This window comes from Heterodontus francisci, chromosome 37 (genome assembly GCF_036365525.1).
Source record: "Heterodontus francisci isolate sHetFra1 chromosome 37, sHetFra1.hap1, whole genome shotgun sequence".
NCBI lineage: Eukaryota > Metazoa > Chordata > Chondrichthyes > Heterodontiformes > Heterodontidae > Heterodontus > Heterodontus francisci.
Genome location: NC_090407.1, coordinates 29347700 through 29374970, shown reverse-complemented (window position 1 = coordinate 29374970; position 27271 = coordinate 29347700). Strand labels below are relative to the sequence as shown.

Here is a 27271-nt window from a genome sequence, read left to right as displayed (position 1 = left end):
TTGCTCCACGCAGGTGGGAAATGGTGTGAATGTGTTCCACTTTTCACCTCCCAACTAGCTGCATACAGTGCTTTTTAAAAAAAAAAATAGTGTTTTATTCCCTGAGTGTTTTCAGGGTTAAATAAACAGACAAACAACAGGTTTTCTCATAGGTTTAAAAAAAGATAATTTCTTAGTCAACACAATAACCAAATATGTTTGCAAACTTCACCCACTCACGCATTCACACACATGCACACACAGAAGAAAAGATAGAAAGTAGAGGTTAGCATGGAAGTAGAGTTTGATTGCTGGAAAAGAGTTTGTTGTTTTAAAAACCTCTAGAGTCTCTTTTATAATGGTGTTGCAGGCCTGGATGTTCCTTGTCTTTTAATTGCTGAAGTGTTGCAGAATTCTTTGATTAAAACTCAGTCCAAAGTTGGTGCTGTGAGTCCTGGTTCAATTTCTCCGATGGAGAGTTTCTCAGGTCCTTGCCTCTTTTGTCTAAAGATGGTTTAAAAACTGTTTCGCAGACAGGGCTTGTACTGAAGGTGAATTGGCCTCACATCTTCTCTCACTGGAATGGCTTTCTGTGACTCTCTGAGCCTCTCTCTCTCCTCTTGAGAGAAATATCTTCTTTAAAGGTAAAAACTTCTCAGGTTTCAGTTTCCGTAAGGTGACTCAAGACACTTTCCCCTGGATTGTTGATACAATGGTCCAGGATGTGGGGAACCGTTGATACATAATGGCCTCTGAGTGTGGTCCATTTCGATAACGTGGCGTTATTTCACACCTATTATCTTGGTCTTGGCTTTGCAGGCAGTCTGTCCGTATTTGTTAGCTCCGTTCCTGCAGATAGGGATTGTTAGCTTGGAATGGGCTGTTTTCCCATTTCAATGGGTTTTCTCCCAAGCTAATTCAGACATGGATAGTGAGTTTTGCCTTCACAGACAAACATGTTTAGTGACAGTACAGGAGAGGGTCACCTGACCTCTACTCCATCTTCTCTGTGGCCCAAATGTGTCCAATTTATAGTAGTTCAGTTCAACAGTTGACTTTTATTTCATAATTCCTCCAGTTCATTTCATATTTCAACACTGTTCCCTCCACGAGAGTGACAATTTATACCAAATTGTGAACAGTTGGTTGCCCACTGGGACCTGAATTGAAATAGCTCTGAACTTATTTCCTTAGCCATGCATTCAGGAGAAAATGAGTCTTTATCCCAATGTTCTGAGCTCGATTTGAACTCGGTCCCAGAGTGAAAGATGGTAACTTACTGCTTGGGCGATTGAAGACTTGAAAACCTATCATACCATATTGTAGCAAATGTTGTTACTCTAAATATTTTTTTCACACTTTCTACACTGGAAGCTCGATCACAAGCCATTCTGGTCTGCCAACCACACTCTCCCTTCTACCCTATCTGACTCCTGCTAGCCTCTAACCCCAGATTAAATATCAAAGCTGCAGAGATAGTAAGTTTACCAGATGCTGGACATCTAGATAACACCTACTTATCCTGCTTGGTCAGAACCCAGAGTCTGTGAAAATCCACCGAGGATGAGGATGGTGAGGGCAAATATGGGGAGGGGGAGGTTGAAGAGTGTGAGGATGATGAATGTGAGGGTGGTGAGGTGACGAATGCTGAGTGGAGGATGGTGAGGCGGAGGATGGAGAGGGGGAGAATGGAGAGGGACAGATGGAGAAGGGGGGGTGGGGAGGGGGTGGATGGAGAGGGGGGATGGTGACAGGGAGAATGGAGAGGGGGTGGACGGAGAGGGGGTGGACAGAGAGGGGGTATGGTGAGGGGTGAATGGAGAGGGGATGGATGGAGAGGGGAGTGGTGAGGGGGAGAATGGAGAGGGGAGTGGTGAGGGGGAGAATGGAGAGGGGCAGATGGGGAAGGGGGATGGGGAGGGGGTGGATGGAGAGGGGGGATGGTGACAGGGAGAATGGAGAGGGGGTGGACGGAGAGGGGGTATGGAGAGGGGGAGAATGGAGAGGGGATGGATGGAGAAGGGAGATGTGAGGGATGGAAAATGGAAGGACTGTGAGGGCCGCAGTGAGGTGGGGGGGAGGGGGAGGGATGGTGAGGGTGGGGATGATGAGGGGAGGATGGAGGAGGTATGGCGAGGGGGGTAGATGGATGAGGGGGCAGATGTTGAGGTAGTGGACGATGGGGGCCTGGGATGGTGAGAGAGAAGTTAGTATAGCTTATTCTTCCCTTCAACCTTTGTTGCTTGTCGCCTGTTCCCTATGAAGAAAGATCTCCGGATTGGGGGAGCTGTAACCCAGCGAGATTCAACATCTCCAACAGAGGAAGAACGGAGCAGTTTTAGAAGAACAAACCAGCTGGATTTCTACAGCTGAACTGCTGAGCACGATTAGGTTACTGCACCAGCTGAGACACATCGACAGATGAGAGAGGGGGAGCCAGCAGGAGATTTACTAGCACAGTGAGAGATCGCGGCTTGAGTCACTTCCTCTTTTTCTTCACCCACATCTTAATCAGCAAGCATTATATTTGTAAGTGTTGTGGGACAGCTCTGCAGATGAGTGCAAAACAAAGATAAATTTGCCATATCGAAGCCTATCAGAGTAAAGCACGCAGTTACCCTTCACAACATCAGGGAAATGCAGAGGAGCAGAAGAGGTAATCGATCAACCTTTCTCATAAAGCCAGACTATTTTAAAGGGCCAGGACCTTAAAACACTAACAGGGACAAATGATGTCGGTCTAGGCAGGCTACGTGAATGGTGCTGCCTTTTGTACTGCACAGACCTGCTTCAGAGGGAAGAGGTTAGGTTTTCAAATCCATGTAGGGTTGCCAGTGCTCCGAGAATTAATGATTTTACTCCTGGATACTGCTGTGACCAACCCAGGAGGAAGAATATAGGGGCATTATTTTTTTTTTCATTTTCTTCATTTATTAATTATAAATATATTGGAAATAGGGACAAAAAGCCTGTTTGACAAGGCAGACGGTCATGTAATGAAACCCCTAGGAATATGTCCAACCAGAGTTGGCAACCCTCGATCCATGTTATATTAACACCGGTGGTAAAAACACACTGATTGCAACATCTAAGCCATTTTATTTGTCTGAATTTCAATAAAAGGAGAATCAGATAGGTTCTGTAATGGATGAGCAATCTGCTCTGCCTGAATATCACCCAATCAGTGAGGATGAGAATTTAACCCCTCCGTGCCCTCAGTGGTAATGGACTGCTCTCATTTGTATCAAAGCATTCGTGTAAAAAAGTCAGTGATGAAGATATTTACCTCCTACCCATGAATGCCTGTAGAATATAGCCAGATCTTCTGCACAGGAACTGTACCCAGGACGAGATGGCACCTTCATGAGAAGACTGGTGAAGAAGGTTTTGCCTGTTTTGTTTTTTATTAACGTTATCTCTCCTCCTTTCCTGAACCCACTCTGACTCATGCGAGGCATCCCATTCCAGAAGTGTCAGCAGCTGTTTGATATCTCACCCAAAGCAGCCCTTACACTTCCTTACACTGCAGCCTGGTCCATGGGCTCATTTTCCCCTTGCCATTATTCTGTGCCAGCGTGAACACACCAAAGAAATGAGTGGCCAGCGGTTTGTTGGCTGGCAGTTGACTGCAGCTCAGGCATTCAGCCAAGCCCACTTTTCCCCATACCCAAATGCCAGATGAAGATGCTGGCCAGCAATCAGGAATGGGAGCCTTGCCACACTTATCACCTTCTGAGCCCTAAGGCGCCGAGGCCAATTATTTCCCCCTGACCCCTGGCTGAGGTCAGCTAGCCCGACACAGATTCAGCTTAATTGGGAGAGCTTGCTGTTCAATTTCTGGGGAGTGATGAAATTATGGTCTTTGCTGCTGAAGTGAGACCAAACTCAACAGCCTTGGCTCTATCTCGAAACCTTCAGATTTGTGGCTTTCTCACTTTCATCCGGTGATATTATTGGCATCTTGTAGACTGAGGAAATATTCGTACTAAAACCATGCTCCACCATTAAGAAACTTCATATCCTCCCTGTAGGACATTTTCAAGCAGAAAACATTACTTTAATGGTGTCCCTTCACAGGTTATTACAGTTAACAGCAGGGCCTTGTGGCTTTTAATTACAAACTGGAGAAAGGCATTATCTTATCATTCAAAATTAAAATGATCCTAAAGCAATTTAGTCTTCATTGAAAATTTACATAAGTGAATAATGTTCAAGGTCGTTGCTTTGTTTAAAACGTACATCTAATGTTTGAAATGCAATCCTTGTAATGTGATATAAGAGTTTCTCTTGGCTAACTTGCAGTTGGACTCTTTTCAGAAAATAGTTTTCTAGCAAGTGGAAATAAGCCAAATGGATTAGGAATGGCCCAGGTTTAATCCTCCATCTGTATTAAATTACTTAATCTCAGGTGAGGTGACAGCAAGAGTCACGATAATCAGTTTCTGCACCCTTCGGTGGGGGAAGGGAAGAAATGAAGACAGGTTTCCCACTGCTGATCACTGTTTGAGGGCTTCTGGTGGAAAATGCAGGAATTACTCTATCAAACTGTTACTGTCAACGTGTACACATGAATAATAAAAACAAGAAATGCTGGAAATACTCAGCAGGTCTGGCAGCATCTGTGGAGAGAGAAGCAGAGTTAATGTTTCAGGTCAGTGACCCTTCATCAGAACTCATGAATATTAGCCATCTAATGAGGTGACTAACGGAAAACTGCCTCTCAGGAACTAGCCTCCAGCATGAGTTGCCACCTTCTGGAAAGGAGGGCTAAGGGTAAAAGATTGGGGAGCAGAGCAGCAAAATGGGCTTATTAGACAAACTGTAGATGAAGATGTTTCCAGCTCCCTCCAGAGTCTTGGCCATGTGGCTATTCTTTGTTTGTGAGCCTGGACTGCGGCTTTTTGTCTGGCTCTTCAACCTATAGGAAATGCAGATAAGAATACAGATTGGAAGAAAAACTGGCACTTGCTCTATGAACGGCACTGAACTGGTTGGGGGCAGGGGGAAGAGTGGAAAAGATGTGGGGGCAGGTCTTGACTTTGTAGGATTGTGTAAAACAGGCAGCTCTTATTCCCATTGAGATGTAAAAAGGGCTGTTGATTCACTATCACCCATTTCACACTGTCACACAAAGGCAAAATTACCACCCTGTGGAGTCACAGTCGATGTGACACATAACATGTCCAGTCATTGCAGAACAGCAATCAACAAAGTAAGCAGCAAGCTGAGTTATATTGCCAAATCAGTAAAGTATAAGCCTCAGGTTATCATGCTGAAACTGTTTAGTGCACTGGTCAGATAGCACTTTCAATGCTGAATGTAGTTTGTTCGCCATAGCACAAGGGGAAGCTGCAAGCTCTGGACGAAGTGTACAGAAGGATTACGAGGCTGACCTCCAGTGTCAAAGGTCAGAGTTTATGACGATTGATAAGAAAAACCTGCACTCTTCAGCTTTGAAAGGAACTGTCCTTTAGGTGGGGTAGTGGAGTAATTCAAGAGCTGGTTGGAGGGTCCAGAGGTTTCAATGGAAGGGTAAACAAGATGGGCTGACTGGTCTCTTCATCTATACTTATCCTTGTGAGGAATAGCGGGTGGTGTATTACAGCCAGTGCCAATCCTGCCCTCACTCAATTCTCACACACCCTCGTCACTCGGTAACGTTAGAGAGTGGAAATAATGCATCCTAAGCATAAGAGCCCTTAAGTTAATTTCCACCCTGGTTGAGTTTCACAGTTTTGACATCAGAGAAAAGAATGAGTTAGAGTAGGGGATGATGCAATGGGCTAGAAATGCGACTCTGGCAGAAAAACAGAATGGGCAATATCGCATTGAGCATCTGTTATACGCCCACCCGATTCTCAGTTCCATTGAAGTCAATGGAAAAGTATGTCAGTATAATAGTGGCGGATGCAGGTTTGCACTAGCGACCATGACAAATCTCTATCCCAACGATTCTTCATTTCAATACAGGATGAAGGGATGATGAAGAGAGGGTACAGTGGAATATTTAGAGCTGAGGAGAAACTAAGAAGAATAGTTCGGAGGACCAATGGCTACAGTAGCACCAATAAAATAGATACAAAAAAGGCTGTGATGGATATAGTGAGATATTCATTTTTTATTTGATACTGGCTATTTTTAATGAGTATTCACACCCTTCTCTCTAAGGCAGTAGAATATTTAGCTTGCTATTTCCCTGCCTCTGTTTTGTAATATATAATGAGCTGTTTAATCCGTTAGTTTCCTTTGTGTATCACTGTAGGTCTCTATCATTAAAAAAAACATTTCAACACCATTATCCATCTGCAGAAATGCTATTACCTGTGCAAGGATACTAAGAATTCCAATTTTACTGCTGCTCTACAAAAGCTTGCTCTTCTCTCACATCTATGCCTGGCTCAGCTCCTTTAGACGGACTCAATCACCATTGAATTTTCCTCTTCTTGTTCCTGAGCTCGACACATTAAGCTCTCATTCATTGCATCTTCTCCCTACATCCTCACTGTTTCGAAATCAAGCTTCATTGCATTGCCTCCTGATCCAACTGGACTTTCTCAGGAGCTCCCCCCTATAATCTACAGGTTAAAACCAACAGCAGGCAAATTAAGAAAGAATGTTTACAAACACACATACACAATGTACTAAATTGGCGGGCAGGAAAAGATCAGCTGATCCATCAAGCCTGCCCTACACTCTGATGGCCAAAGCATCATAACTAAACAGTGTCTAGGTGGCACCAGGCTCGACTTTTACAAGCTGTAGATTGTTGGAGGAAATGAAGATTAGGGGCGGTAAGGAAAGAATGAATTAAAGTAAGAGACATCACTATTAATCAGGACATTATGGATGTAGGGAGGAGATGGGGGTGTAGGAGTTGTAGTTGAGGTGGAACAAGAGAGGAAAGTTTTGATGAAAGGAAAAGAGGGAGAAGAAAAAAAGTTGAGAGAAAGGCTGGGGGCTAGAGGCGAGCAAGGGATTGCCTATCAGATGATCAACTTATTCTTGGGTGCTGTCCAGGCCAGTGAGGGAGGCGCTAGAAAAGGCTCCTCTGAGATTATCAGGGAATTTGTTGTAACATGTTGCAGTTGCAGGCCCCGTCTGCTCTCTCGGGCGTAAGTAAAAGATCCCACTGCGCTATTTTGAAGAAGAGCAGGAGAGTTCTCCCTGCTGTCCTGGCCAATATTTACCCCTCAATCAACATCATAAAATAAAGGTTATCTGGTCATTATCACGCTGCTGTTTGTGGGAGTTTACTGTGTGCTAATTAGTTGCCGCATTTTCTACATTACAAAGTGACTACACTTCAAAATTACTCATTGACTGTAAAGTGCTTTAAGATGTCTGGTGATCGTGAAAGGCGCTATATAAATGTAAGTCTTTTTCTTTTCCTTTCACTGTTCTGATGTAATTTATGACCTAATTCAATGGTACACTGCACACACAATGACACCCCTGCTGGCAAAAAGGACCATGGATAAACCTAGACTAAACGAGGGAAAATGGTCAGAAATATATGTATATCTAGAATTTGTACAGAATAACAGAATAGTGTGATCTTAAGGCAGTTCAAGTGCTACAGAGGTGAGGTGACAATGGAAAACCTTGATTTAATATTACCCTATCATCAGCTGAGAGGTATCATTCAAGGCTTTTTTAAAATTCAGTCTTGGGATGTGGGGGATGCTGGCAAGGTTAGTCTATTTTATTGCCCACAACTGAATGACTTGCGAGGACCCTTCAAAAGGACAGTTAAGAGACAACTAGGTTCATGTGGGATTGGAGTTACGTACAGGCCAGACCAAGTAAGGGTGGCAGGATTTCTGTATTTTTGTGACAATCCAACAGCTACATAATCACTTCTTTAAGCTGAATTCAAATTCTCAAACTGTCATAGTGAGATTTGAGCTCACATTCTCTAGATTATTAATCCAGGCCACTGGATAACAAGCCCATGTATGTATATTTTTGTGTGAGATATATATATATATATAAAATAAGTAGATTTATGTAAAATGATTGGAAAGTTGAAGCCCTTTGCCTGCAAATCCTGTGCCATGTGGTAAAAGACTGGAAGCAGGAAGGGTAGGGACAGCAAAGTGGAGAAATTCTGTTGTCATCAGGGATTCAATAGCCAGAAAAATAGACAGCTGTTTCTGCAACCATTGACATGAGCTTTGTATGGTGTGCTGTCTTTCTGGTGTCATGGTAAAGGACGTTACTGAATAGGTACATTTTGTAAGGCGGTGGTGGAGGGAGGGGGCGTTGAAAGGGAAGCCAGATGTCATGGTCCAAGTTGGAATCAATGGCATAGATATGAAAAAGGTTGAGGTCCTACAGACAGTGTTGCAGGTACTAACAAGGAAGTTAAAGATCAGGACCTCAAATGTAGTAACCTCTGGATTACTCCCAGTGCCTTGTGCTAGTGAATATCGGAGCAGTAAACTAAAAAAGGTTTATGTGTGGCTGGAGAAATAATGTAGCAGGGATGACTTCAGATTCCTGGGCCATTGAGACCAGTTCTGGGGCAGGACAGGCCAGTGTCAGATTGGCGAGTTGCTCTTCAACAGGGCTGGGACCAATGTCTTCGCTGGAAACTTAACTAGCGCTGTGGGGGAGGGTTGAAACTAATTTGGTAGGGGGAGGATTACCAGGATGAAGAGAGGAGATACAAGATGCACAAGGAACTGGGAATGATAAAAAGCATTAGAATAAAGAGTAGTTCAGAAATAGGAAGGATCAGATGGAGGGAAATGCGAGGCAGACTCAAATAGGTTTAGAGTGCATGTGCATAAATGCACAGAGCATGGTAAACGGGGTTGATGAGGTGTAGGCACGAGTAACCAATAGGTAATGATGCAGTGGCATCAGTTGAGACCGAGGAGTAATTTTAACCCCCAAAAATCTGGTGGGTTTAGTTTTGGTGGGAAGTTAAAATATTAAAAATCTGGAACCTAACCAACCTCGAACCCGGCCACTTACGATTTTAACGGAAGTGGGATGAGGGGCAGGCGACCAATCTGTTCACTGGAGGCAGGTCGATCTTTTAACCCTTCTAAGGAGACTGTGTGCCTTCATTTTAACAAGGTTTCTGTTTTTAACCAATGTTGGCCAGGTTTCCCTGGTCTCGGAAAACCAGGCAGGTTAAAGGAGGCAAGAAGGACCAGATCCATCAGAAAAGTATCTTACAGCACAGTCTGTGGGCCATGATGAGCAGAGGTTTTGCCTCCAGGCCCAAAAAGCAAGCCTGTTAACAGCCCCTTACCTCCACAAACTCCCACCAACCCCTCCCTCAGTGATCACCGACACGCTCCCCCCACCGCATCTCTGAGTTCCCCCAAACTCTCCACTGACCCCCTGATCTCTGACTCCCCACGGACCTGCTCTCACCTCTGCACTGAACTCCAACATTCCACAATCTACAATAGCCCCACGATCACTCCTGACCCTCTCAACTACATTGGCCCCCACCACATCGTAATGTCTACTCCCTACTAATCCTACCTTCTCCTGGGCTGTGGCTTTTTCTGGAGCATTCTCTGCCCAACAGGCAGCCAAGCCTGTCAATCAGGCTGGCTGCCAGGCGGAGAATCTGTTGTTTGAAAAAATACACACCCATGGTGTTAAAACTCCATGGCGTTCAAGAAACCTGGACTTCCGTGTTTCCTGATGACAACCCCTTCTCCGCCATTGTTCCAAAAACCTGGCCCAATGAATATCGAGGCCCTAGATTCGAACAAAGGGAGAAATGGGCACTTAATATTCCTGGCTACAATGTATTCAGGGTGTTGTGTGATTGCCTTTAAGAGTGATGTCCCCTTTAGATATTAGTATGCCAGTAAGTTAACTACCAGGTTGCAGTCATGTGACTACAAGCTTTGAGTCACTCTAACACCTCGAGGCAAGTCTGTACTGCATATTTTAGTTTAGCTGTAATCAACCTGTTTGAGATCTTCAACCAACTGGACTCCATGCATCTCATTAATGTTGCATCAAACAACACAAAAAGAACTCATTACATGATGGCAGCTCCTCATTACATGGTGGCGGCTCCTCATTACACGGTGGCAGCTCTTCATTACACAGCAAAGATAGGAAGGAGGAAAAGGATGAGTCGGTGGCAGTATTGAACAAATATTCTGTTAGAATGAGATGATGTACTTGTGTGCTCAAAGACATGTGAGATAACACCACACTTAACCCATGGTGAGGCATTGCACACTAAAACCAATGGTTTCTTGGGATCATAGTGGGTCAAAACAGCGTCACTAGTCAGTACTTTCTTCACTTCTTCAAGTGCTTTCTGACACTCCACAGATCACTCCCAATCTATTCCACCTTTCAGCAGTTGATATAATGGAGCGAATGTATTCGCTAAGTCGGGGATGAACTTTGAATAATACACAACATTCCTATGAATGTTCTAAGTTCTTTTTTGATCTCTGGTCTCTTTGCTTTCAAAATTCGCTCAACCTTCTCCTGTGTTGGGTGGATACCTTCACCATCTATTTGGTAACCCAGGTTATGTGACACTTGACACCATGAAGCAACAATTGTGCTTTTTAGCTTTGATGCCATACTCTTGAAGTCAATATCGGACTTCATTCAATCTTACAACATGCTCTCTCTCTGTCTTACTGCTAATTAAAATATCATCCAATAAGCATCACACTCCTTCTTCCATCCCACTTAGTACCTGATCCATGAATCTCTGGAACACTGCAGGAGCAGTAGATACCCCAAATGGTAACCTTTTGTACTGGTACAACCCATTGTGTGTATGAATTGTAAGCAATTCCTTGCTCTTTTCAGTTAATTCTAATTGCAAATATGCATTTGACAGATCTATTTTACTGAACACCTTCCCATATGCTATATTAGAAGACAAATCATCACTGGTAGGCAGTGGGTAAGTATCATTTTCAACCACCTTATTTACCATTTGTTTATAATCTCCACAAATCCGAATGGACCCATCTGCTTTTTGAACTACCACAGTGGGTGCAGCCCATTCACTGTTCTTCACCTGTGGTGCCCTAGGGGTTGGTGTTGGGGCCACTACCCTTTTTGAGTACATTTTAATGACTTGGATTTGGGTATACAGGGCATGATTCAAAGTTTGCAGATGGCACACAATTTGGTAATGCAGTAACAGTTTTTAGGAGGACATCGATTCATGAAATAGGTAGACATGGTGGATGCATGAATTTCACCAGGGGTAAAAGATTTCAGTTATGTGAAGAGACGAGAGAAACTGCGTTCTCCTTAGGACAGGAAGGATTAAGGGGCAATTTGATAGAGGTGTTCAAAATCATGAAAGGTTTTGATAGAGTAAATAAGGAGAAACTGGTTTCAAGGTCAGTAACCAAAGGACACTGACTTAAGGCAATTGAAAAGAACCAGAGCCAACATGAGGAAAATAATTTATGCAGCAGGTATTTATGATCTGGAATGTAATGCCTGTGTCGATGTTCCTTTGTTCCTATGAAAGAACAGTGGTTGCAAATTCAATAATAACTTTCAAAAGGGAATTGGATAAATACTTTAAATTGAAAAAAATACAGGGCTATGTGGAAAGAGCAGAGAAGTGGGACTAATTGTTCTAGCTTTTTCAAAGAGTCAGCACAGGCACAATGGGCTGAATGGCCTCTTTCTGTGCTGTATTATTCTATGATTCTATGATAACCACTATACTATTACACCTTACTCAAAGGAGGGGAATTAAAGGGGAATATTAGTATGACTTTCCAACTTTATTTGTAAACATGCAATGGGCAATATTATTTCTGTCTGAAAGGTACTGTAGTTGTAGTTCCATCATTAAATTGCTTATTTGTAGCACTGCAATGTTGAAAGGGTTCTGCAGGCCCCCTCGCTACCTAAAATGTGATGATACCCATTTCACAAATTCTCCCTGATTCTCTTTCAGCACTTTATATTTCCGCAAGACAGTATTTAGAAAGCCATTTCTAGATCATTAAATTTCATCTATGTATAAAAAAGACCTTACAGTGCCTTGCTGAGAAATCAGCGAAAATGAACACCGCCCTTTAAGTGAGAACCAAAAGTCAGGCAAAAAACGGCATTAAATAAATAGTCAATTAACGAGTCTCATTTCTGCCTGCTCATCTCTCCTTAGGCATTTTTATATCAAGTGGAGCGAAACCAAAGGCAGACACAGTTCTGCCACAGATGAAAACAGAAAATGCTGGAAACACTCCATTGGCCAGGCAGCATCCATGGAGAAAAAAACAAAAGTTGATGGCCTTGCATCAGAATTCACCTATTATCCTTAAACAACCACATGGAGCTGGACCCACAGGTCTGCACCCCTGACAATTGGGTCTCTGCATTTAGCACTGGTACCTAATGGAAAAGAACAGAGCTTGGAGCTCACTCCCCTGAGACAGGAACAAGTGAATTAAAGACATGTTCTTTCTGCCTCTCATATATATGTGCACCTCCTCTGTGAATGCCTTCCACTGTTTGTCTCTTCTTCCTGTCTCCTGCTTATATGTATGTACATGCCCGCACATCCCTTTACCTGTGCATGTCTCTCTTGTTATGGTATGTGAGGATAGCATGATGTGCTTGCTGTGCTGTTGTGATAACCAGAGCAGTCTACCTTTAAGACTCTGCATGTGACTTGATGTGAGTCTATTTATATTGACTTCCTCCAGTGTCTAGGGCCATGCACCCACACAGACACTCGAAAATAAAGTTGGATGCTTATAGAGTGAAGCACATGTTAGAATGCTGAAACTTGTGCTACCTTTTGTGCAAACCAAACCAAACATTGTGTCAGAAATGGTGGATTTCATCGCAAACGTGAAAGTTTAGGACATTGCAAACATGTTGGGAGCTGATGTTTAGCAGCCTGAGAGATTTGTGTCCTCTCTTTACACAAAGTTCATTGGAGTAGTGATTACCATCTGAGTGACCGGATCTGGCGCATTGCCAGATTGCAGCAATGCAGCGATATGCTGCAAGGGAAATTTAGAGGCAAAATGGAAAGCTTTTAAAGGATCCTGGCAAGATTATCTAGTGGCTACTGAACTGGATAAGAAGACAAAGACAGCCCAGATAGCGACCCTGAGAGCTGTAATTCATCAAGAGTGCAAAGAGAGGTTGAGCACACTTGGAATGAGTGAGGATGATGCAAAATAACTAAGCTAATTGACAAATTATCTGAACATTTTGCACCTGCAAGAAATGTTTTGTATGACAGGTACATTTTGCATTGTGCTAGTCAGCTGCCAAATGAGAGTGTTGGCCGAATCTCTCACACCACTGAAAGTTTGGTGTGCTACTTGACGAGATGTTGAGAGATAGGCTGGTGCTAGTCTGTTGAGATAAACAGACTCAAGCCAGATTGTTTAGAGAGCAGGATACAGTATATGATCTCAAGAAGGTTATTGCAGTTCTTGAAGTTAGTGAGGCTGCTCATCAGCATCTCAAAGTTGTCGGAGGGCATGAAGAGGCTCACTACAGCCATGTCAAGTTACCTTCTAAGCCCAAGATGAGGTCAGCAGGCGCCTCAAAGCAGACGTACGGCGTGAAGAAATGTCAGCAAAAGACATCACACAGCCAAAGGCCCATATAAAGAAGCCACAGGGTTTCCACTGTGGATGAAGTCATGGAAATGACAAAAATAAAATGGAAAGGTCTGCTGGAAATGCAACAAGACAAACCATTTCCAGGCTGTCTGCAAAAGGAAAGCTGTGGCATCAAGTACAGGATGATACATAGTCTATGGAGGAAGTTGGAGCTCTTCACATTCATGATGAAGGAAAGAAATTGACCGTACCAGTATTCGGCAGCAATCAAGTGATAGAGTGCCAAGTTGATACAGGAGCAACATGCAATCCCCTCTCATTCAGGTAGCTATATGAGATTAACGAGACAAGACACCCAACGCTTAGACCTAACAAGACAAAGATTAGACTTTACGATGGAACCACTATTCCTGTAAGAAGAGAGCATGATCTTTCCTGCCAACATGAGGGTTGTGTGCACAAGGTCACTTTCAAAGTAGTGGATGTGCAACAGATGTCTCTTCTGTTAAACAAAACGTCACTCCAGATGGGATTGATTATGATAAACACCTGACAGACCTTGAACCAAGTTAACCAGGGTGGAGTAGAGAAGACTACACATGATGTAATCGATGAGTATGCTAATGTTTTCAAAGGCTTAGGCTGCCTTCCAGGAGAGTATCACCTCAATGTAGATGTCACCGTACCTCCAGTGAAGCATGCAGCTCGTAAAGTAGCCATTCCTTGAAGCAGGAACTGAAGCAGAGGCTCTGTGAACTTGGAAAAACGGGGAATCTTTGTGAAAGTTACACAACCTACTGAATGGATTAGCAGTGCAGTTATTGTGAAGAAGCCTAACAAATTTCGAATCTGCATTGACCCTGGGACTTGAATGAGTCTCTGAAGCGCCCACACTACCCTCTTCCCACTGTGGATGATATCTTACCGAGGCTAGCTAAAGCTCATATCTTCTCAGTTCTTGATGATAAAGATGGGTTTTGGTAAGCGAAACTAGATGAGGACTGTCTTCTCACAATGTTTGCTACACCCGACAGCCATTACAGATGAACACATATGCCATCTGGGATAGTAATAGCCCTGGAAGAGTTTCAGTGACGCTAGCATGAAATTATTGAAGGCTGAGATGGTGTTGATGTCATAGCTAATGACTTTCTGGTATTCAGCAGTGGTGACACCCACCAGGAAGTAGACCATGAAAAGAACGTAGCCATGTTCCTGCAGAGAGCAAGAGAAGTCAACTTGAAGTTGAACAGGAAGAAGCTTCAACTTTGTCTCTCATATGGGACTTATATGGGACACCTACTGATAGAGGATGGCCTACACCCAGGTCTGGATAAAATAAAGGCCATCATGGAGATGCTAACCCCTAAAGACAAGAAGGCAGTAAAGTGTCTTCTTGGGTGTGTTACATACCTGGCAAAGCTCCTACCCACACAGTCTCATGATGCAGAGTCACTAAGAAGATTGAAGGACAAAGATGTTCACTTTGAGTGGCTAGAACACCACACTCAATCACTGCATAAGCTCAAACAACTTCTCACACAAGCTCCAGTATTGAAGTATTACAGCTTGCAATCCAATGTGATGTGTCATAGGGAAGATTTTTGTTCTCCTCCAGGCAAAAGGTTCCATGACGGGGGAGCCTGAAGATGCCGGGAGAGGGCTGCCACGCATCCCAACGCTGGGAAGGCCCAGCCCGATATTTAACGGCGACGGTGAGGCCTCATGGCAGCCCCCCATCACTTGGCAACGGGACCTCCATTTGTATGTTTAAATAAATTAAAATGAATGAATTAATGATACTCATGTCACTGCCTGATGTCCCGCTGCGATCTTCAGCCGGCACTCCCGCGCCTTTGGATCCACATCTAGGGAAACAAGATGCCACACTGGTGGGGAGGGAGAAGGAGGTATGTTTATCAGTGCGGTGGTGGGGGGTGGGGTCAAAGTAACATCATGGGTGTAGGGGATGGTGGGAAGGGTTGGACGTTAATGTTTATGCAGTTCGGGGGGCAAGGTCATAGGGACAAAGTAGGTGTTTTTTGGGGGGGGGGGAAAGGGCAAATAATTAATTTTATTGCTCTTGGGGAGGGGGGTTGGAGAGGGGCAGAAGAAATGCCCTATTTCTTTTTATTTACTTTACCTTTAAATATTTAAATTTTCCGGTAGGGTTAAAAGCTCTTTAAAAATGGCGTCAGCACCTGCGCACAGGCAGCTGACACCATTGCCTAGGACAGACAGTCAACCCTCGCCATGTGATCGGGGGTGGGGTGGGGGGGGGTGGTGGGGTGGTGGGGTGGTGGGGTGGCCCACCGTGGCTATTTGAATGAGCTGCCGAACGGAAGATTGTGGTAGTTCTGTGATAAAGGCCTGCTCAGGTTGGGAAAAAGAACCCGACCCAAACCCGACCGAGCCACAGCGGACCTGAGCCCGACCCGGCCCGAGTCCCTCCGATTTTGCCCCGAGCCCAACCTGACTCGAGCCCAGCCCGACCATCCCTTTACTTAACTTCGGACTCGGAACCTCCAGGATGCTGCAGTGCATGCGTGATGGCGTCATAGTGACGTCACTCACTCACTGCGCAGATTCAGTTTCATCTCGGACTCCCAGCTCAGGTAAGTTTTTCAATTTCAATACTTACCAGCAGAGCGCTTACCGTGCGTGTCCGGCCCGAACCGACCCGGCCCGACCTGGACTCGGCCCAACCGGAGCCGAGTCCGAAAGCCGGATCTGGAAGATGGGCCCAATCTGACCCGAGCCTGACATCTGTCGTTGGGTCCCGTCGGGTTCGGGTCGGGTAGCAGGCCTTTACTCCGTGACATGCGGCCCACATGGCCAGGCCGCTGTTTTCTTCGCCCAGCACCAACATCGGCGGCGGGCACAGAAGATTCAGCCTCGAGCAAAGCAGAATGCAACAATGCTCAAATAAAGAAGGAATGTTTTGCCATAGTCTTCAGTTGCAAGAGATTTGACCAGTACAGACAAGGGAGAAAGGTCAAGGGAGAAAGGCACACTGATCACAAGCCACTGGTTCCAATCTTCAGCTAAGCCATTTACTGTGCACCAAAGAGGCTTCTAAGAATGATGCTGAGATTACAGAACTACCAGCTAGATGTCAAGTACTGTCCTGGAAAGGAGATGTACATAGCTGGCAGTTTGATTACAGACTACATACATGAACCCTGTAGCAGAAAGGCTGATCCAATTTGCAATGAAATCGAACAGATTAATCAAGCAGACTCCCCAAGCATGAGCAATGTGACATCCATCCATCTCTAGAAAGAGACTTTGAGGGATCAGACACTACAAACACTGATGTCCATGGTGATGAATGGATGGTCAGATGACAGAGCAGAAATACCAGTCTCAGTTCGAGAGTACTTCAATGTCAGGGAGGAGATAACAATGCAGAATGGAATTCTCTACAAGGGCATGAAGGTCATTGTGCCTAAAGCAATGCAGGCACTGATGTTGGACAGAATCCACAACAGTCACCTTGGATGAGACGCTTTCATCAGATTAGATTAGATTACATTAGAGATACAGCACTGAAACAGGCCCTTTGGCCCACCAAGTCTGTGCCGACCATCAACCACCCATTTATACTAATCCTACACTTATTCCTACCACATCCCCACCTGTCTACATTTCTCTACCACCTACCTATACTAGGGGCAATTGCTAATGGCCAATTTACCTATCAACCTGCAAGTCTTTGGCTTGTGGGAGGAAACCGGAGCACCCGGAGGAAACCCACGCAGACACAGGGAGAACTTGCAAACTCCACACAAGCAATACCCAGAATTGAACCCGGGTCGCTGGAGCTGTGAGGCTGCGGTGCGAACCACTGCACCACTGTGCCGCCCCAGACGAACCAGAGATGTTCTTTTCTGGCCGGGAATGGTTGCACAAATGAAAGTCAAAGTGACACAATGTAGTGCGCGCAATGCATTTCGGGCAAAGCAGCAGAAAGAGCCAACGATGTCATATGAAATAACGTCACATCCCTGGAGTGTTGTGTCACAAGATCTGTTAAGCTACCGGAGTGAGGATTACCTGATCACAGTAGATCACTACAGTGATTACTGGGAGGTGGATAGGCTAACAAGTGACATCACAGCTGCAGCAGTAGTGAAATACACAAAGGTCCAGTTTGCAAGATACGGCAGGCCAGAAAAGGTGATAACTGACAATGGGCCCTATTTGAGGCAAGAGAGTGTGAAGAATTTGCATGAATCTTGGAGTTTGAGCATATCACAACATCACCACTACCCAGTCTGAGCAACGGGAAGGCTGAATCAGCAGTGAAGATAGCAAAGAATATTCTCAAGATGACTTCAAGAAAAGGGTGAATTATCTACCTAGCAGTCCTAGATTGGCATAACACACCCAATGAGAGTGGACACAGCACGGCACAGAGATTAATGTCTCATCGCACCACCATGTTGCTACCGACACCTGAGGGACTACTGAAAGCACATGTAGTAGAAAGGGTAGCTGAGAACATTTAACACTGAAAACAACAAGCAATGACAAAAGTGCAGCCCCCCCCCCCTTCCAGAGCTGTAGATAGGACAGCCGGTCAGAATACAGCCAGATAGTCAAGGCCTGGAATGGAGGCTAGGCTGGTGTATAGACAAAGTAGGACCCAGATGGTTCAGGCAGAGACAGGACAAGTCTACAGGAGAAATCGTAAATTCCTGAGATTGACGGATGAACTGGTCCAACCTCCAGCTCAATCTGAGCCAGTAAGTCAGCCCACACGAGAGAATCACCAAGAAACAGATCGAATGTGGCTTAGAGAGGAGAGAGTAAGGAAAACCCTTCCTATGCAGCAGCAACTGCTAGCACACAAGTTAAAGGTGAGACTGACAAACGCCAGCTTTAGAAGCATGAAGGCGCATCTGCATCCATGAGACCTAGAGCAGAGAAATCAACGGTCACAACATCCCTGACGGCAGCATAGCAAAGCTAGCTGGCTAGGTCACTGGATCAAGGCAGAATATCAAGCTGCCAGGCAAATACGAGCAGTTTGCCAGCAAGTGGTATGAGCGTGCCTACTAGAGCAGAGGGAATTCTTTTATAACGCTCTAGGTTTTTTTTTGAAATGGTCTATTCAGATTTGAGAACATGTTAGTCAATCGCTAAAGAGAACAGTGGATACACAGTTATTGATGCACAAAGACTTTTCTTGACTCACTGAATTGAGAAGAACTCGACAAATACTCAAGGACTCAGTTAAAAAAACGTATATTATACACTTATACATTTATTGTTATTGTGCTGTGATTGGGACCACTATGATTTTATTTTCATTCCTTTGGACAAGTAATACAAAAAAAGGGAAATGTTTTGCTATGTGAGCAGAACATGACTTGTTTGCTGTGCTGTTGTGATAACCAGAGCAGACTACCTTCAAAACCCTGCATGTGACTTGATGTGAGTCTATTTATATTGACTTCCTCTAGTGCTAGGGCCACACACCCCCACAGACACACGAGAATAAAGTTGGATGCTTACAGAGTGAAGCACATGTTAGAATGCTGAAACTTGTGCTGTCTTTTGTGTCAACCAAACCAAACAGCTCTCCGCTTATCTTTCTTCTATCTCTCTGCAAGGTTATCAGTCTGTGTGTGTCCCTTTTCTAGGTCTGTTTGTATATACACATATAATAGGTTTCTGTACATATTTACCTTTCTCTCTATGCCAGTGGTTCTCAAGCTGGGGTCCACAGAGACTTTCTGGGAGTCCGTGAAAAAAGTGGAAGTGCTTACCGAGCAGGACCAGCCTTACAGACAGACAATGTGGGTCCGGGCGTGTGGTTAGGGGCACCGTGGTCAAGAGTAAATGAATGAATGACAGCCGGAGGCGGGCTTGGTGTGAACTGGGAGGTGGGAGTAGAGTGCGGCTGCCAAAGGTGCAGTGCAGAGCGTCCTGGCTGTCTCATCTAGGGAGGAGTGTGCACACCCATTTCACTGATATTCTTTTATGAGAATTGCTGAAAATAGAGACATGTTGTCGAAGCTTTTCGCCTTGCACTCATCAGGACAATCTGCAAGAATAAACAATGTAACGGAAAACAACAACTTATACTGCATGAGAAGATACTGCGGATTAGTTGGCAAGTGACCTCTAATTGGTAGAGGCATTGCCATGGAAAATGCACCAGTTTATGGTGACTGACAGTTAACTGCCAAGCTTTGTTTAAAATTTAAACCAGGCAGCTTGACTCTGATTGGTCAGGGCATTGCCCTGAGGAATGAACCAGCGAATGGCTGCCACTTATTTTGTTCAGCTGAAACAGGCACAATGTGTGTACATGTTCTTTCTGACTGCAAAGAACAGGGCCCTGTGTATTAATATATGTAGCTTCTAATATGCGCAAATGCACCAGACTGCGAGCCCTACTGACAATCTTAAATTGGTTGTCAGCGTAATTCTTATCACACTGCAGATTATTTAGCAAATGTTGTCCAATCGTAGAATCACATCTAATGTTGGACACTGTGTTTTCCGTTTTGCAAGCACGGGCTGGTTGGGTACGGCCTGTACCTTGCTCATTGCGAACAGCGGAAGGGACATGTTGTTTGATACGATCCGCTAATCTTTGGGACGTACGGCCTATATACCTCGCATCACACTGGCACTGAAATTCATATATCACATTACTCATTTGTGTGATATGTAGTAAAAACCCTGCTACTCGACTCGAACCCGATGGGACCGGACAACATGTATTGGGTTTGGGTTGGGTCTGGTTGCACTTCTGGGTCTGGCATTCAAGCTTGGGTCAGGCCGGTTTGGACACACTCTATCACAGGTAAGTGGCTCCAACGTTAATTTAATTTTTGGACTAGAAAGGTGGTTTTTTAAACAGTTATTTTAAGCTTGTGTGGATCAGCAAGTGAAAAATGGAAGATAATTTAACTGATGGTCGGGTCGGGTTAGGTGCGGGAAAAAATGGAAGGACTCGGGCCGGGTCGGGCTCGGGTCGGATGAGGTTCTGTCGGGCTTGGGTCGGGTTTTTTTTCGCAGACCTGAACCGGCCTTTAATATGCAGGAGATCTTTTTGGCTTGACGGCAGCATCCTGTTAGTGGAGAACACCACATGTGTTGCTACTGCATAGTAGAGTTCCTTGATGCCACACTCAGTCAAATGCTGCCTTGATGTCAAGGGCAGTCATTCTCACCTCACGTCTGGAGTTCAGCTCTTTTGTCCACATTTAGACCAAGGCTGTCATGAGGTCAGGAGCTGAGTGACCTTGGTGGAACCCAAACTGAACGTCAGTGAACAGGTTATTGCTGAGCAAATGCTGCTTGAAAGCACTGTCGACAACTCTTCCATCACTTTGCTGATGATCGAGAGTAGACTGATAGGGTGGCAATTGGCCGGGTTGGATTTGTCCTGCTTTTTGTGGACAGGACATACCTGGGCAATTTTCCACATTGCCGGGTAGATGTCAGTGTTGTAGCTGTACTGGAATAGCTTGGCGAGGGGTGCACTAGTTCTGGAGCACAGATCTTTAGTACTATTGGTGTAGTAGGGAGGGCTTCAGATATGTGGATCATTGGGATACCTTCTGGGGAAGGTGGGACCTGTACAAGAAGGACGGGTTGCATCTGAACTGGAGGGGCACCAATATCCTGGGCGGGAGGTTTGCTAGAGCTCTTCGGGAGGGTTTAAACTAGTTTGGCAGGGGGATGGGAACCGGAGCTATGGATCAGTGGATGGGGTAGCTGTTGAACAGGCAGATACAGAGTGCAGAGAGTCTGTGAGGAAGGCTAGACAGTTGACAGGGCAAAGTTGCAGCCAGTATGATGGGTTGAAGTGTGTCTATTTTAACGCAAGAAGTGTCAGGAATAAGGGTGATGAACTTAGAGCATGGATCAGTACTTGGAGCTACGATGTTGTGGCCATTACGGAGACTTGGATATCACAGGGGCAGGAATGGATGTTGGATGTTCCGGGGTTTAGATGTTTCAAAAGGAATAGGGAGGGAGGAAAAAGAGGTGGGGGAGTGGCATTGCTAATCAGGGATAGTATCACAGCTGCAGAAAGGGAGGTCGTCGAGGAGGGTTTGTCTACTGAGTCAGTATGGGTGGAAGTCAGAAACAGGAAAGGAGCAGTCACTTTATTGGGAGTTTTCTATAGACCCCCCAATAGCAACAGAGACACGGAGGAACAGATTGGGAGGCAGATTTTGGAAACGTGCAGAAGTAACAGGGTTGTTGTCATGGGTGACTTCAACTTCCCTAATATTGATTGGAACCTCCTTAGTGCAAATAGTTTGGATGGAGCAGATTTTGTCAGGTGTGTCCAGGAAGGTTTCCTGACTCAATATGTAGATAGGCTGACTAGAGGGGAGGCTATGTTGGATTTGGTGCTTGACAACGAACCAGGCCAGGTGGCAGATCTCTCGGTGGGAGAGCATTTCGGTGATAGTGATCACATTTCCCTGACCTTTACTAGAGTCATGGAGAGGGATAGGAGCAGACAGGATGGGAAAATATTTAATTGGGGGAGGGGAAATTACAATGCTATTAGGCAGGAACTGGGGTGCTTAAATTGGGAACAGATGTTCTCAGGGAAATGCATGACAGAAATGTGGAGGTTGTTTAGGGAGCACTTGATGCGACTGCTGGATAGGTTTGTCCCGATGAGGCAAGGAAGGGATGGTAGGATGAAGGAACCTTGGATGACAAGAGATGTGGAACAGCTAGTCAAGAGGAAGAAGGAAGCTTACTTAAGGTTGAGGAAGCAAGGATCAGAAAGGGCTCTAGAGGGTTACAAGGTAGCCAGGAAGGAACTGAAGAATGGACTTAGGAGAGCTAGAAGGAGACATGAAAAAGTCTTGGCGGGTAGGATTAAGAAAAATCCCAAGGCATTCTACACTTATGTGAGGAACAAGAGGATGGTCAGAGTGAGGGTAGGGCCGATCAGGGATAGTGGAGGGAACTTGTGCCTGGAGTCGGAGGAGGTAGGGGAGGTCCTTAATGAATACTTTGCTTCAGTATTCACTAGTGAGAGGGACCTTGTCGTTTGTGAGGACAGCATGAAACAGGCTGATATGCTCAAACAGGTTGATGTTAAGAAGGAGGATGTGCTAGAAATTTTGAAAGACATGAGGATAGATAAATCCCCGGGGCCAGACGGGATATACCCAAGGTTATTATGGGAAGCGAGGGAAGAGATTGCCGCGCCTTTGGCGATGATCTTTGCGTCCTCACTGTCCACTGGAGTAGTCCCAGATGATTGGAGGGTGGCAAATGTTATTCCCTTGTTCAAGAAAGGGAATAGGGATAACCCTGGGAATTACAGACCAGTCAGTCTTACGTCGGTGTGGGCAAATCATTGGAGAGGATTCTGAGAGACAGGATTTATGATTATTTGGAAAAGCATAGTTTGATTAGAGATAGTCAGCATGGCTTTGTGAGGGGCAGGTCATGCCTCACAAGCCTTATTGAATTCTTTGAGGATGTGACAAAACACATTGATGAAGGAAGAGCAGTGGATGTGGTGTGTATGGATTTTAGCAAGGCGTTTGATAAGGTTCCCCATGGTAGGCTCATTCAGAAAGTAAGGAGGCATGGGATACAGGGAAATTTGGCTGTCTGGATACAGAATTGGCTGGCCCATAGAAGACAGAGGGTGGTAGGAGATGGAAAGTATTCAGCATGGAGCTCAGTGACCAGTGGTGTTCCGCAGGGATGGGGTGTTGGCTTTCATTAACAGGGGGATTGAGTTTAAGAGCCGCGAGGTTATGCTGCAGCTCTATAAAGCCCTGGTTAGACCACACTTGGAATATTGTGTTCAGTTCTGGTCGCCTCATTATAGGAAGGATGTGGAAGCTTTAGAGAGGGTGCAGAGGAGATTTACCAGGATTCTGCCTGGACTGGAGGGCATGACTTATGAAGAAAGGTTGAGGGAGCTAGGGCTTTTCTCATTGGAGCGAAGAAGGAAGAGAGGTGACTTGATAGAGGTGTACAAGATGATGAGAGGCATAGATAGAGTGGATAGCCAGAGACTTTTTCCCAGGGCGGAAAGGGCTATCACCAGGGGGCATAATTTTGAGGTGATTGGAGGAAGGTTTCGGGGAGATGTCAGAGGTAGGTTTTTTACACAGATAGTGGTGGGTGCGTGGAATGCACTGCCAACGGTGGTAGTAGAAGCAGATACATTGGGGACATTTAAGCGACTCTTGGATAGGTACATGATGATAGTAGAATGAAGGGTATGTAGGTAGTTTGATCTTAGAGTAGGTTAAAGGGTCGGCACAACATCATGGGCTGAAGGGCCTGTACTGTGCTGTACTGTTCTATGTTCTATTGCTGGAATGTTGGCAGGGCCCATAGCCTTTGCAGTATCCAGTGTCTTCAGGTGTTCCTTGATATCACGCGGACTGAATCGGATTGGCTGCACACTGGCATCTGTGATGCTGGGGTCCTCAGGAGGAGGCTGAGATGGATCATCCACTCAGCACTTCTGGTTGAAGATGGTTGCAAATGCTTTAGCCTTGTCTTTTGCACTGATGCGCTGGGCTCTCCCATCATTGAGGATGGGGATATTCGTGGAGCCACCTCCTCCTGCCAGTTGTTTAATTGTCCACCACCATTCACGACTGGATGTGGCAGGACTTCAGAGCTTAGATCTGATCCGTTGGTTGTGGGATCGCTTAGCCCTGTCTATTGCATGCTGCTTCTGCTGTTTGGCATGCAAGTAGTCCTCAGTTGTCACTTGACACCTCATTTTTAGATATGCCTGGTGCTGGTCCTGGCACTCTTCATTGAACCAGGGTTGATCCTCCTGCTTGATGGTAATAGTAGAGTGGGGGATATGCCAGGTCACGAGGTTACAGATTGTGGCTGAATACAATTCTGCTGCTGCTGATGGCCCACAGCACCTCTTGGATGCCCAGTTTTGAGTTAGAACATAGAACATAGAACATTACAGCGCAGTACAGGCCCTTCGGCCCTCAATGTTGCGCCGACCTGTGAAACCATCTGACCTACACTATTCCATTTTCATCCATATGTCTATCCAATGACCACTTAAATGCCCTTAAAGTTGGCGAGTCTACTACTGTTGCAGGCAGGGCATTTCACGTCCCTACTACTCTCTGAGTAAAGAAACTACCTCTGACATCTGTCCTATATCTATCACCCCTCAACTTAAAGCTATGTCCCCTCGTGTTTGCCATCACCATCCGAGGAAAAAGACTCTCACTATCCACCCTATCTAACCCTCTGATTATCTTATATGTCTCTATTAAGTCACCTCTCCTCCTCCTTCTCTCCAACGAAAACAACCTCAAGTCCCTCAGCCTTTCCTCATAAGACCTTCCCTCCATACCAGGCAACATCCTAGTAAATCTCCTCTGCACCCTTTCCAAAGCTTCCACATCCTTCCTATAATACGGTGACCAGAACTGCACGCAATACTCCAGGTGCGGTCTCACCAGAGTTTTGTACAGCTGCAGCATGACCTCGTGGCTCCGAAACGCGATCCCCCTACTAATAAAAGCTAACACACCATATGCCTTCTTAACAGCCCTATTAACCTGGGTGGCAACTTTCAGGGATTTATGTACCTGGACACCAAGATCTCTCTGCTCATCTACACTACCAAGAATCTTCCCATTAGCCCAGTACTCTGTATTCCTGTTACTCCTTCCAAAGTGAATCACCTCACACTTTTCCACATTAAACTCCATTTGCCATCTCTCAGCCCAGCTCTGCAGCCTATCTATGTCCCTCTGTAACCTACAACATCCTTCGGCACTATCCACAACTCCACCGACCTTCGTGTCATCTGCAAATTTACTAACCCACCCTTCTACACCCTCATTCAGGTCATTTATGAAAATGACAAACAGCAGTGGCCCCAAAACAGATCCTTGCGGTACACCACTAGTAACTAAACTACAGGATGAACATTTGCCATCAACCACCACTTCTTTCAGCTCGCCAATTTCTGATCCAAAGCACTAAATCACCTTCAATCCCATACTTCCGTATTTTCTGCAATAGCCTACTGTGGGGAACCTTATCAAACGCCTTACTGAAATCCATATATACCACATCCACGGTTTTACCCTCATCCACCTGTTTGGTCACCTTCTCAAAAAACTCAATAAGGTTTGTGAGGCACGACCTACCCTTCACAAAACCATGCTGACTATCGCTAATGAACTTATTCTTTTCAAGATGATTATAAATCCTATCTCTTATAACCTTTTCCAACATTTTACCCACAACCGAAGTAAGGCTCACAGGTCGATAATTACCAGGGCTGTCTCTACTCCTCTTCTTGAACAAGGGGACAACATTTGCTATCCTCCAGTCTTCCGGCACTATTCCTGTCGACAATGACGACATAAAGATCAAGGTCAAAGGCTCTGCAATCTCCTCCCTGGCTTCCCAGAGAATCCTAGGATAAATCCCATCTGGCCCAGGGGACTTATCTATTTTCACACTTTCCAAAATTGCTAACACCTCCTCCTTGTGAACCTCAATCCCATCTAGCCTAGTAGTCTGTATCTCAGTATTCTACATCTCAGTTGCTACATCTGTATCTGTGTTGCTATCTGTAAGCAAATACCTGTTTTCTGAAAAGCATCATTAAGACGCTCTTTACATGCAACAGTTTCACATTATGTGGTGTTATAAATATGGTACTATTCTATGATTCTGTAATTTAGATGGTGGGGGGGGGGGGTCTTTGATTACTAACCCATTTAAAAAGGGATCCTTCAACCAAAAATGTTTGAGAACCAGTGCTGCACGCATGTATGTCTGTGTATATATTTCTACCTCTTTAAGTTTGCGTGTGGCCTTGGCGAATCCTGACAAGTTATTTCTGGTTTTCAACCATCTGCGAGAGACCCTTTGGTGTAAGTAGAAATGGATCTCACGCAATAGATATCAGCTTTTGTTTGTCTGTGTGTATGCAGTCCTCTCCAGCTCTTTATGATTCTGTCACTCCATGTCTCTGACATTTTATTTGTCTTTATTCACCTTGCTGTTTGCTCTCTCTGACTGTCTATTCTACTGTCTCGTTCTCTTTCCACAATTACATTAATGCTCACACACAATCACAATCTGCTTTTATTGGTCTATTGCACAAAATGTCTGATGCACACCTAGATCAATAAAGCCTCACTTGAAGAACCAACCAGTAGGTGCTTTGCAGTGACAAAGCTAAGCGGAAACTAGGGGGGAATTTTATGCTCTCCTCCACAGTGGAGGAGGCAGGGAGAGCATAAAATCAGGTGGGATGGTGGCAGGGCGGGTTCCTGCCTCCGCCAAAATTTAGTCTGGGGCGGGACAGCTCTCTCCCTCCTCTGCCACGACCCCCACCCCGGGAGACTCCTCCTGCCCTGACCTTCCTGAGGCCTGGTTCCAGCGACGCTCCTCGGCCTCTGATAGGTGTACCTGCCGCAGCATCCACTGCCTTAGTACTGGTGCTGCAGCATGCTGGCCTCTGATTGGTCAGCAGCACTGCAAGGGCGGGACTTCTGGCAATGGGGTCCTTGATCCTGAGGAAGGCCTGCTGCTGTCCACTTAGGTGCCTGATTGACACTCAACCTGGAGGGTCTTCTGTGGAAGAGGCAACGTGGCGATCTCGGTATCAGTTTCTCTGAACATCGAGAGGATCTCCGCCTGGATAAAATTCCCTCTCGATCTATTTCTGCAATGTTGAGGGTCAGATCAAGTTGGACTAAGATCTTTGAAGAAATGGC

At 45.3% G+C, this 27271-nt stretch overlaps 1 long non-coding RNA gene across 1 annotated transcript; it reads left to right on the top strand.

Annotated features, from left to right (window-relative positions):
- Window positions 1-2525: 2525 nt before the first annotated feature.
- On the top strand, window positions 2526-12444 carry LOC137351920 (uncharacterized). Its single transcript, XR_010969596.1, has 3 exons — window positions 2526-2635; window positions 10820-10885; window positions 12116-12444. It is a non-coding gene; the product is annotated as an uncharacterized lncRNA (long non-coding RNA).
- The last annotated feature ends 14827 nt before the right edge of the window (window positions 12445-27271 follow it).